Consider the following 8,624-nt stretch of genomic DNA (forward strand, 5'->3'; position numbering starts at 1 on the left):
TTTTTAATCCTTTCTTTGCCACTACCTATGATGGGTGCATCATTACCACTAAATAAAAGTGTATCATTGCTATAGGCTTATATATTATAAGACCCCTTTGTTCTATTTAGTGTTTGTACTATCATGCCTTCTCTTTCCCCCTGGAAAAATCTTCACCAATCTGGAAAAGTAGTGTCTTGCCCTTTATATTTCCATTTAAACCGATTTTATTCCAGCAGCTGTTCTTTTCCTGCATTCAGTTAATATTGATATTATTTTGCAATTGAAAATGCAGGCCACCAAAACTTAACCTAACCTGTAGTGGGAAGGGGAAGGGAAAAGGAAAAGGAAAAACATCCTGAATGGAAAAAAGCTTTGAGTCATACTCTATGAAGAAACTACTGAAGGAAATCAATGTTTGGATAAGGGATTTATTAGGTTTGGCAGCTTTCTTTGGCTAGTATATCAAACAAGCATCTATTAGTATTTGAATAGAACCAGTAAGTTTTATTCCTGCTGCAGTCTGAACACTTTTCCATAACAATAATATTCACAAAGGAACTGCGTCAACATTTCTGCGTTCTAATAAACAAAGTCTGCATTTTTGTGAAAATGTCCAAATTATATGCAGGGTGGTTTTATATATATAAATAAATGTGTCTAATTTTAACTGACACCGGATTTAGGGTCTGCTAACGCTCGGATAAATATTTAAATGAGGGAGTGAGATTTCCTGTTAATTCTATATCTATGAAAAATTCCCAAAGATCTAAACACAAAATGAATTTTTATTTAATAAAATGACTATAATTGAATATTTTTACTACTACTACCAATAGTAGACATTTATCCAATTCTAGAAACATAATTACCCCTCTTTTGTCTAATTTTGGTTGGGAGCTTAGATTAAATCTTTACTTGTTTGTTTGTTTGTTTGTTTAATCTGCAATTGCTAATATCTGGGATACCCACATTTGTAGACAAAGTCTAATTTACACCTAGGTTCTTTAGAATGTTATGAGAGCTAAACTGCTGCAGCTAAACAGCTAATTGAATTCTCCAGCATTTTTCTGCCAAACTTTAAACCTCCCTCAGTAAAACTATAGGGCAGACTCCTCAGCATCTACTGTCTGAGATAGCTGCCTCTGTGGGGCCATGGTAGCTACATGTGCCTCTTCAATTAGTTTGACGAAGCGATGGGAAGACTATGACTATATGAAGATACATTCTTGGTCCATCTCATTTAGTTTTGTCTGCACATTGGCTGTCACAGTAATTTATCCATAAGCTGTAGCTGCTTTTATTCTTCAGAGTGTTCGTTATTCAAGAATGTTCTGAATATTAAGTTGCTGATCAGTCTTTCTTAAATTTGATAGGAAGATTTGGAATATGCTAACACTGACTTACACTAATATTACTCTACTTGCTCCCATAGTCTTGGCTATTTTCTGAGAATACTATTGCAGTATGATATAGTCTCCAGCTGAATTATCTTTTTCATCAGCTTCTGTGATAAAGGGGCCACTTTCCCTAGATGATGTTTTCCTGCACACTAAGAATGTATGAAATAGGATTGTTTGAATTTTTTTTTTCAATATGTTAATATGATAAAGATTGAGCTGTCTTTGTATCAAATGTCCCACTGAAACTCCTATGAAATGTGCCAAAAAGATGCAAGCCTCCTATTTGCCCTAGTATATGGTAGACAGTGAATTTCTTTTCATAGACTGTGCACTTTATCTTTCCATTCATTTTTTTTTTAAGCTGGAAAGCATTGGGCATGTTCACTTGCTGTTACTTAAGAAGTATGCATCTGCTGTTTTCAGGGACAGACTCATAATACAATAAAGACAAATATGAAGAAAATAATATGAAACACACATTACCCTAATGCGATTTGATTTTTGCAATAATGTGATTTGAATTTGGGTTGGTATGTTGTATGAACTAAAAACATTTGGCACATTTGCAGAACAAATTAAGCCTTACTTCCTATAAATGCTGCAGCAGATGGAAAATGACATCAGCTTTGCTGCTATTTCTGCAATAGATGCCCCAACCAGAAGTAGTTGGTGGAACTTTTTGTTTTGATTATATGTTTGTATTTTTAGTGGGAAAACAGCTAGTAAAGGAATGATAGCACTTCTCTTGTGAGATGAGGATGAATTTTTCTCTTCTGCTTTGTTGTTCCTATCTCACATACACATACCTCATGTCTCTGGTAGGATGTTGAAAGAAAAATCTTCATCAGGGTCCAATCCAAGCTGGAATAAACAAAATGGAGACTGCTTTAGAAAGAAGGTTGGAGTTTATTGAAGGGCAGAGCCAGACAGAAGTGTGGCTCTGGGAAAACTGACCACATGGAGCAGGGAGTGGTGGGTTTTTATACCTTTTTGGGCTTTTGTGTTTGGAGTTGTTCCTGTCTGAGGCTTTGTATTTCTTGTGTCATGTACTTTGACCTGAGTCTGAGTGTGCCTTTCTGATATTCTGAAGGTGGTGGGTTAATCCTATTATGTCCTTAAGGTCATATCCTCCTTCCCTGGGGCTGTGGCTGATGGCTATGTCCTGTGTTGGATTTTTTGGGGTGAGGGGTTGTTAGTTCTAAAGATCTTTGTCTTTCTAATCCCATCAGCTCTAAGTTTCCTGGTGCCAGTCTTTCTGAAAGGATGATGATATCTGCATTTCTACAGAGCTGGCTTCTGCTTGGGGGAGAGAGACTTGGGGCTATTAAGAAAAACTGGGCATGCTTTTCTGCCTTTTTAAGATCCTTTGAGGAAATATAATATTCTGCCTTTTTAATATTTCCTTTTCTGAGGGAGGACTGACTTGCCACAAAGATAAAGGAAAAAGAAAGAAAAAAGGGAGCATCAGCAGGACACTGCCCTACTTGGCAGCTGTTTCTGCCTTTCTCTCTTAAGAATGCCATAGTGAGTTGTGTGAACCAGTTCATTCTAGTTTAAAAATGATAAATGGGTCAATGCAATGTGTAAATCAAGCCAACAGTGACTAATTTTATAAACCATGGTTGGTTTAATAAGGTAAAATTTAAATCCTGTTTCATCTTGTAAAGAAAGATAACTGGGTTAACCCAGTTATCTTTCTTTACAAGATGAAACAGGATTTAAATTTGCTGCTAAATTTTTATTATTGTATATAACCACCTATTGCAGTACACTTAAATAAGTATTATTAACATAATATTTTAATGATAACAATATTGATGGAAGCTTTGAATTCAGATTGGAACTGTGGGATGAGAATTTCATGGAATGTGTAAGCTAAAATGTTGGTCCTTTCTGAAGGTGCTAAGTAAAAAAAATCAGCCTTCCTTAATTCACAATTTTAAAGGATAGAGAAACTTTTTTTATCTTTCTCCAGAACTGAAGAAGCTTCTTGGATGAGAAGTGAAACTTTTTCAAAGGAAAAAAAATCAATAAAATCTATTTGCTTTTGGGAAAAAGCACCTTTGGGATAATCAGGGCATGGATGATTGAGAAACTTCATTGACATCTGTCTCTATAATTTGGTTAACAATTTGAAAAAAAAAACATTACTAATATAGTCTTCTTTTTTATCTTTTGTAAAGAGGTCTGAATTAATTGTCTTAATCAACAGAACAAATATGTCAAATTTTTAATAACAATAATGAAAAAAGATTGCTTATTTTTAATCATTTTGATACCTATAGAAGAGAATATTTGTGCCCTAGGATTGAATTGTGGCGTCTTTGGTGCTCTCTGAACTTGGTTGTTTTCTTGCAGACATTTCATTACCTAGTTAGGTAACATCATCAGTTCTAATAGGGAGTGGGGTTTGCTCTTATTTTACAAACTAGTAGCTTGCTCTGTCAGAGTTGGTGGGAGCTGTTTTGATGGCTTGTTTACTAGCACTGATGATGTTAACTCATTTAGTAATGAAACATCTGCAAGAATATAACTATTCTGAACTCATGGCAAGCTGGGATAAAAAGGCAGCAGAAGATTAATTCACCAGGACATGTACATATTTAACTCTGCTTTGTTGATCTTATGTTTCACAAAATTTCAATTTTTTTTGTTTCTTCCTCCAATTGTGACCAGTTTCATTGTTATACCATTATTTATTATTTTGTCTGTTGATTACAAAGCTATTTCCCCTCATCCTCTCTATCAGTCTCTATTCCTCAAAAGATCTCCTACAATGCAGCAGAAGGAACTGTCTATAATTGTCTGTCGGATACAGATCTGCCTGGAATAAAGATATTTGATGTAAAAAGTATCATGGTTTGTATTGATAGGGAGATGGCTATCCTAAAGTAACTGTTTAAAAAAATGCAAGCACTGCAATTCTTATCAATATAAATACATCTTAGAGGAAGCACTGTCGTTATTTTAAGTTTTTGGCACTCTACATTATATTCTAACATATGTCCTGTGTGTAAAATTAGCAGATCAATTCATTAGCTGAGAATAAACATTTGCTCTGTCACATTAGCTTATTGTCATACCAGAAAAATTAATTTTTATATGAGGAATCTGTTCTAAATATTGAGTCTGTGTGTATATCTGATTTGCTACAATCTGGAAGAGAGAAAATCTTCCCATTTCTTTTTTCTATGTATCTGAATATACTGTTTAAGAGGATTTAACATTGAGTAAAGATTGTTTAGATTCTTGCAATGTATTTTTCTAAATAAACATCATAGGCTCTTTTTTCAGGTTTTCTAACCAGGAAAGATTATCCTCACAATTTTCACAAAATGAAGTTCTGGAAGAAACAGTATTTCATTCATAGAAGCAGGGGATAGATAGATATTGATCAATGTGCTGAAACAGCTATCAGTTATCTATGAGCCAAGAAAAAAATTAAACAGACATGAATTTATTCTACTTCTGTTGCTTTCCCAATCCCAATCTGTTAGCCACAGAAAGTGTTCACTTTCTGTGACCGCACTTGGAATACTGCATCCAATTCTGGATGCAATACAAAAATAAATATACTGAGACTCAGAAGTGCAGAAAAGAACAACACCAATGATAAGGGATTTGGAGGCTAAATCATACAATAAATGATTAAGGAAACTAAGTATATCTAGTCTAATGAAGAGAAGGATGAGAGGATTATATGATAGCAGTTTTCAGTGCTTGAGGGGCTGTCACAGAGAAGAAATCAAATTATTCTCCAAAGTACCTGAGGGCAAGACGAGAGGTAATACAAGGAAGAGTGTTAAAGAGAGAAGCAACCAAAACTAAAGAGAAATGTCCTAGCAGGGAGAACAATTAACCAGTGGAATGACTTGCCTCCAGAAGTTGTGACTGTTCCATCACTAGAGATTTTCAAGAAGATATTGGACAGCCATTTGTCCAGAATGCTATACTGTTGTCTGCTTGAGCAGGGGGTGGACTAGAAGGCCTCCAAGGTCCCTTTCTTCTTCTCATTTCCTGTACAACAAAGATTACCCCTTCCCTTTATAAATATCTCCAGTAACATCTCTAGTGTGTTTTGTGATGGTTTTGCAAGATGGCTAGATATCAATCAGAGTTTCTCTGCCCCATCTTTAACTGACAGGACTCCAAGCCTGTCAGATACCTAGGTCACCTTGAATATCTGGTAGCACAAATAACCCAAAAGTTCATGGCATGGAATTGCTTCTCAGTGTAACCCCACCACTTGTCAATTCTTCTCTGAGTTACTTCTGAAAAATGGTGTATTGCTCTTGCAAAAGAGAGCTGTGGTCTTTTTATGCTCTTCTGAAAAGGCAGCAAAGCCATCTTCAAAAACAGCCCACACAGCAGCTGACATGTGCAGTAATGGGAAGAGGGTTGCACTACAAATCATCCAAGAGGAAGGGAGGGAGAAAGAAGAGAGAGAGGGGGGGAGGGAGGGAGGGAGAGGGAGAGGGAGAGGGAGAGGGAGAGGGAGAGGGAGGGGGAGGGAGAGGGAGGGAGGGAGGGAGAGGGAGAAGGAAAAGGAGGAGAGGGAGAGGGAGAGGGAGAAGGAAAAGGAGGAGAGGGAGAGGGAGAGGGAGAGAGAGAGAGAGAGAGAGAGAGAGAGAGATTCTCTATTTACCCATGAAATTCTTTGTCAAGCACTTCTGGTCATCTGCTATTCTAATTGATCCAGATTTCTGAGATGAGATCTGTTTGAAGAACTGGACTCTCCCACTCACCAAAGCAGTATGTGTGCAGGGAAATAAGAGACAACAGGTTCACAACTGACAAAACTTCAAGAGAAGCACATAAAATGATATCCATAGTAATACAACTGAAGTTTTTGCAGTCCTTTGGGGGGAAATGCCACTTTAATACCAGAACAAGTAAAGAAAATGGTAAGCTGTCTCAAGAATGGATTGGGGACAAGATGAAGGCAATGGCATGGGGGCAGTGGGATGGCAAAAAGTGTTTGCTGGAGCAAATCCTTGGTGTGGTCATCTGCAAGTGGGAAAAGACCTGAAGAATACTAGTCCCCAAATAAAAAAATTAAAAAAGAAACAAGCAAACAAATGAGACTTGGCTAAGTTTATATTTGGATGCATTCTAAATATTGCATATGATGCGGTAGACCAGCGGAAATTTGTAATTCAAAATACATTTGATTTTGGGGAGCTATTCTTGTAGATGCAGGAACTAAACAGTCACACCCTTCTATATCCTGATTTAATCACATAGCATACAAAGGCTTGATTAAAATAAAGAGAACAGCGTTGGAACAAAATTTACAGGGCAATGGAATAATTCATTTTGTTAGGACCAAACATTGTTCTCATAATTAAAGATATTACATTTATTGTAGTGATCAGTGCATTAATTGGTAATTGGTAATTCTTTTAAAGAGAAATAAAAGTACTTCAAGGGTTACTTAAGCAGAAGTGGACTAGTGCCAAATAGGCAATATCTTCAATTCAAAGTCATTGGTTGCTGAAAAATAATGCCAACCTTCTACCTGTAATGAACACAGCTTGCTTTGACTTATTTAACTATAATTGTTTGAATTACAGATTATTCTATATGCTATTGCTATGTATGTTGATTCAATGTGAAGTACTCAGAACTGTCTAACATGGAAAATAATCTGTTTCTTTCTCAAATGAAAAACAGAACTGACATTTCTGGAAAAAATATACTGCTCAAAAAAATAAAGGGAACACAAACGTATAGGATCCTATACGTTTGTGTTCCCTTTACTTTTTTGAGCAGTATATATTGGGGGAGGGTTATTCTGATTTCTGAGTATCACAGAAAATATCAGTTTAAACAGAGATCAAGAATTTTAAGAAATAAAGAGAATTTTTCCTATATGCTAACTGCCACCTAAATACCAGTTTTTAATAGTTTTTACATTAGCTCAGATATGACATTTCAATCTGAATGATATGAATGACCCTTTGTTCAAAATGAATAATATGCAGTACTTTGGATTCACTTCCCAAAAGGTGCTTTGGCATATAGACATCCATGTGATTTAAGGGAAAAGATGCAGCTATTTTAAAGAGTTTTAGATGCTATATTCATAACTACATGTTCCTAAGCATCACTAGGGAGTCATATCTGAACATCTTAAGATCTTTATTAAATATGATCTAGCAAATATTGTGTGCTGCATGAGTTTTGGACTGAATGGAGGTATAACTATTTAGAAGTAAGCCCTATTGACTTCACATGAATTTATTTTACTAGAAGATGAATAGAATAAGATTGCTGGTTAAGCTTTTCTCATCTAAAATCATTATAAACCATATCAGTAGATCTTGTGCTATAAATTGCTCTGAGTAAAGAAAATGAGGCATTGGAATGTACAAATTCTCAATTAATTTGAAAACAGGGGAAGATAACATGATTACTGGTGCTCAGTTCTAAAATAAGGGTTAAAAAATGTTTATTGCCCTGGAAAAAAAATAGATCAAAAAATACAAAGAAAACATCTGGGAAGAGTACTTAAATCCCTCCAGGTTTCAAGAGTAATATATTTTTTATTCCAAAGATAGGACTTTAATAAATCAAGGAGTTGGAATCCACTGATGTATGTTTAACCTAAGCAATCTTGTTTCAGCAATCTATTCTGAGCAGCTTTAGAAACTGTAAGATTCCATGAGCATGGTTAAACTATCAAATTAAGTTTTGTGGCTTTACTGGAGTCATTTCTTCATGGGAACCGCCTGGGGTTCTAGCATTTAAAGCTGTAGCACATTTAGGAACAAGAAAACATCCTACAAGTTTTTGCATCAGAATCAAGAACAAAGCTGGATAATCTCTCCCCCACCCCCCAAAAAAATGCTTTCTTCCCACAGCTGCTTGGAAGAATTATGTGAAAGTGAACTGAATGAAATACTACAATAACTGACCTTCACTCAGCAGACTTTCAGCTATTTGATCCACAGATTTCAATGGTCTTGTGTAGTTGTGTAAGGCAAGAATTGCCCTCATTGGAAACTGACTACCTTTCCCAAGCTCTGCAAACCTTCCATTCTCTGTGGAACCAATCTTGGTGTGTTTCCTCTTGAAATGCAGCAGATTTCTAAATAAATTGGCTCTGTATTCAAAGAAAGACAGCACTGGGATCAAAGCCAATGCTGTAGGCACAGTGTTTGCTGTGTTTTAGTAGTCCTCTAATCTGGTGCAATTCCAATATGGAAGATCTGCAACTCTGAAACTGGTTTGGAAAAAGAC

General features: G+C 36.0%; 1 protein-coding gene across 6 annotated transcripts in view; it reads right to left on the reverse strand.

Moving 5' to 3' along the window:
• Window positions 1–8,579, reverse strand: part of LOC120308881 (myelin P2 protein-like) — a 55,771-nt gene extending 47,192 nt beyond the window's left edge. For 3 of the 6 annotated variants that reach the window (XM_039345505.1, XM_039345499.1, XM_039345503.1), the window contains exons 1-2: window positions 8,300–8,579; window positions 2,189–2,243 (exon numbers count right to left, since the gene is read on the reverse strand). The gene's annotated coding sequence lies outside the window, so the exon portion shown is untranslated. Of the gene's footprint in view, window positions 1–2,188; window positions 2,244–6,027; window positions 7,014–8,299 lie in introns of those variants that run through there. The other 3 variants (XM_039345504.1, XM_039345502.1, XM_039345500.1) reach the window with 2 other exon arrangements.
• Window positions 8,580–8,624: the final 45 nt, after the last annotated feature.

This window comes from Crotalus tigris, unplaced genomic scaffold (assembly GCF_016545835.1).
Source record: "Crotalus tigris isolate CLP2741 ecotype Arizona unplaced genomic scaffold, ASM1654583v1 scf7180000017952.28453644438:3035480, whole genome shotgun sequence".
Lineage (NCBI taxonomy): Eukaryota > Metazoa > Chordata > Lepidosauria > Squamata > Viperidae > Crotalus > Crotalus tigris.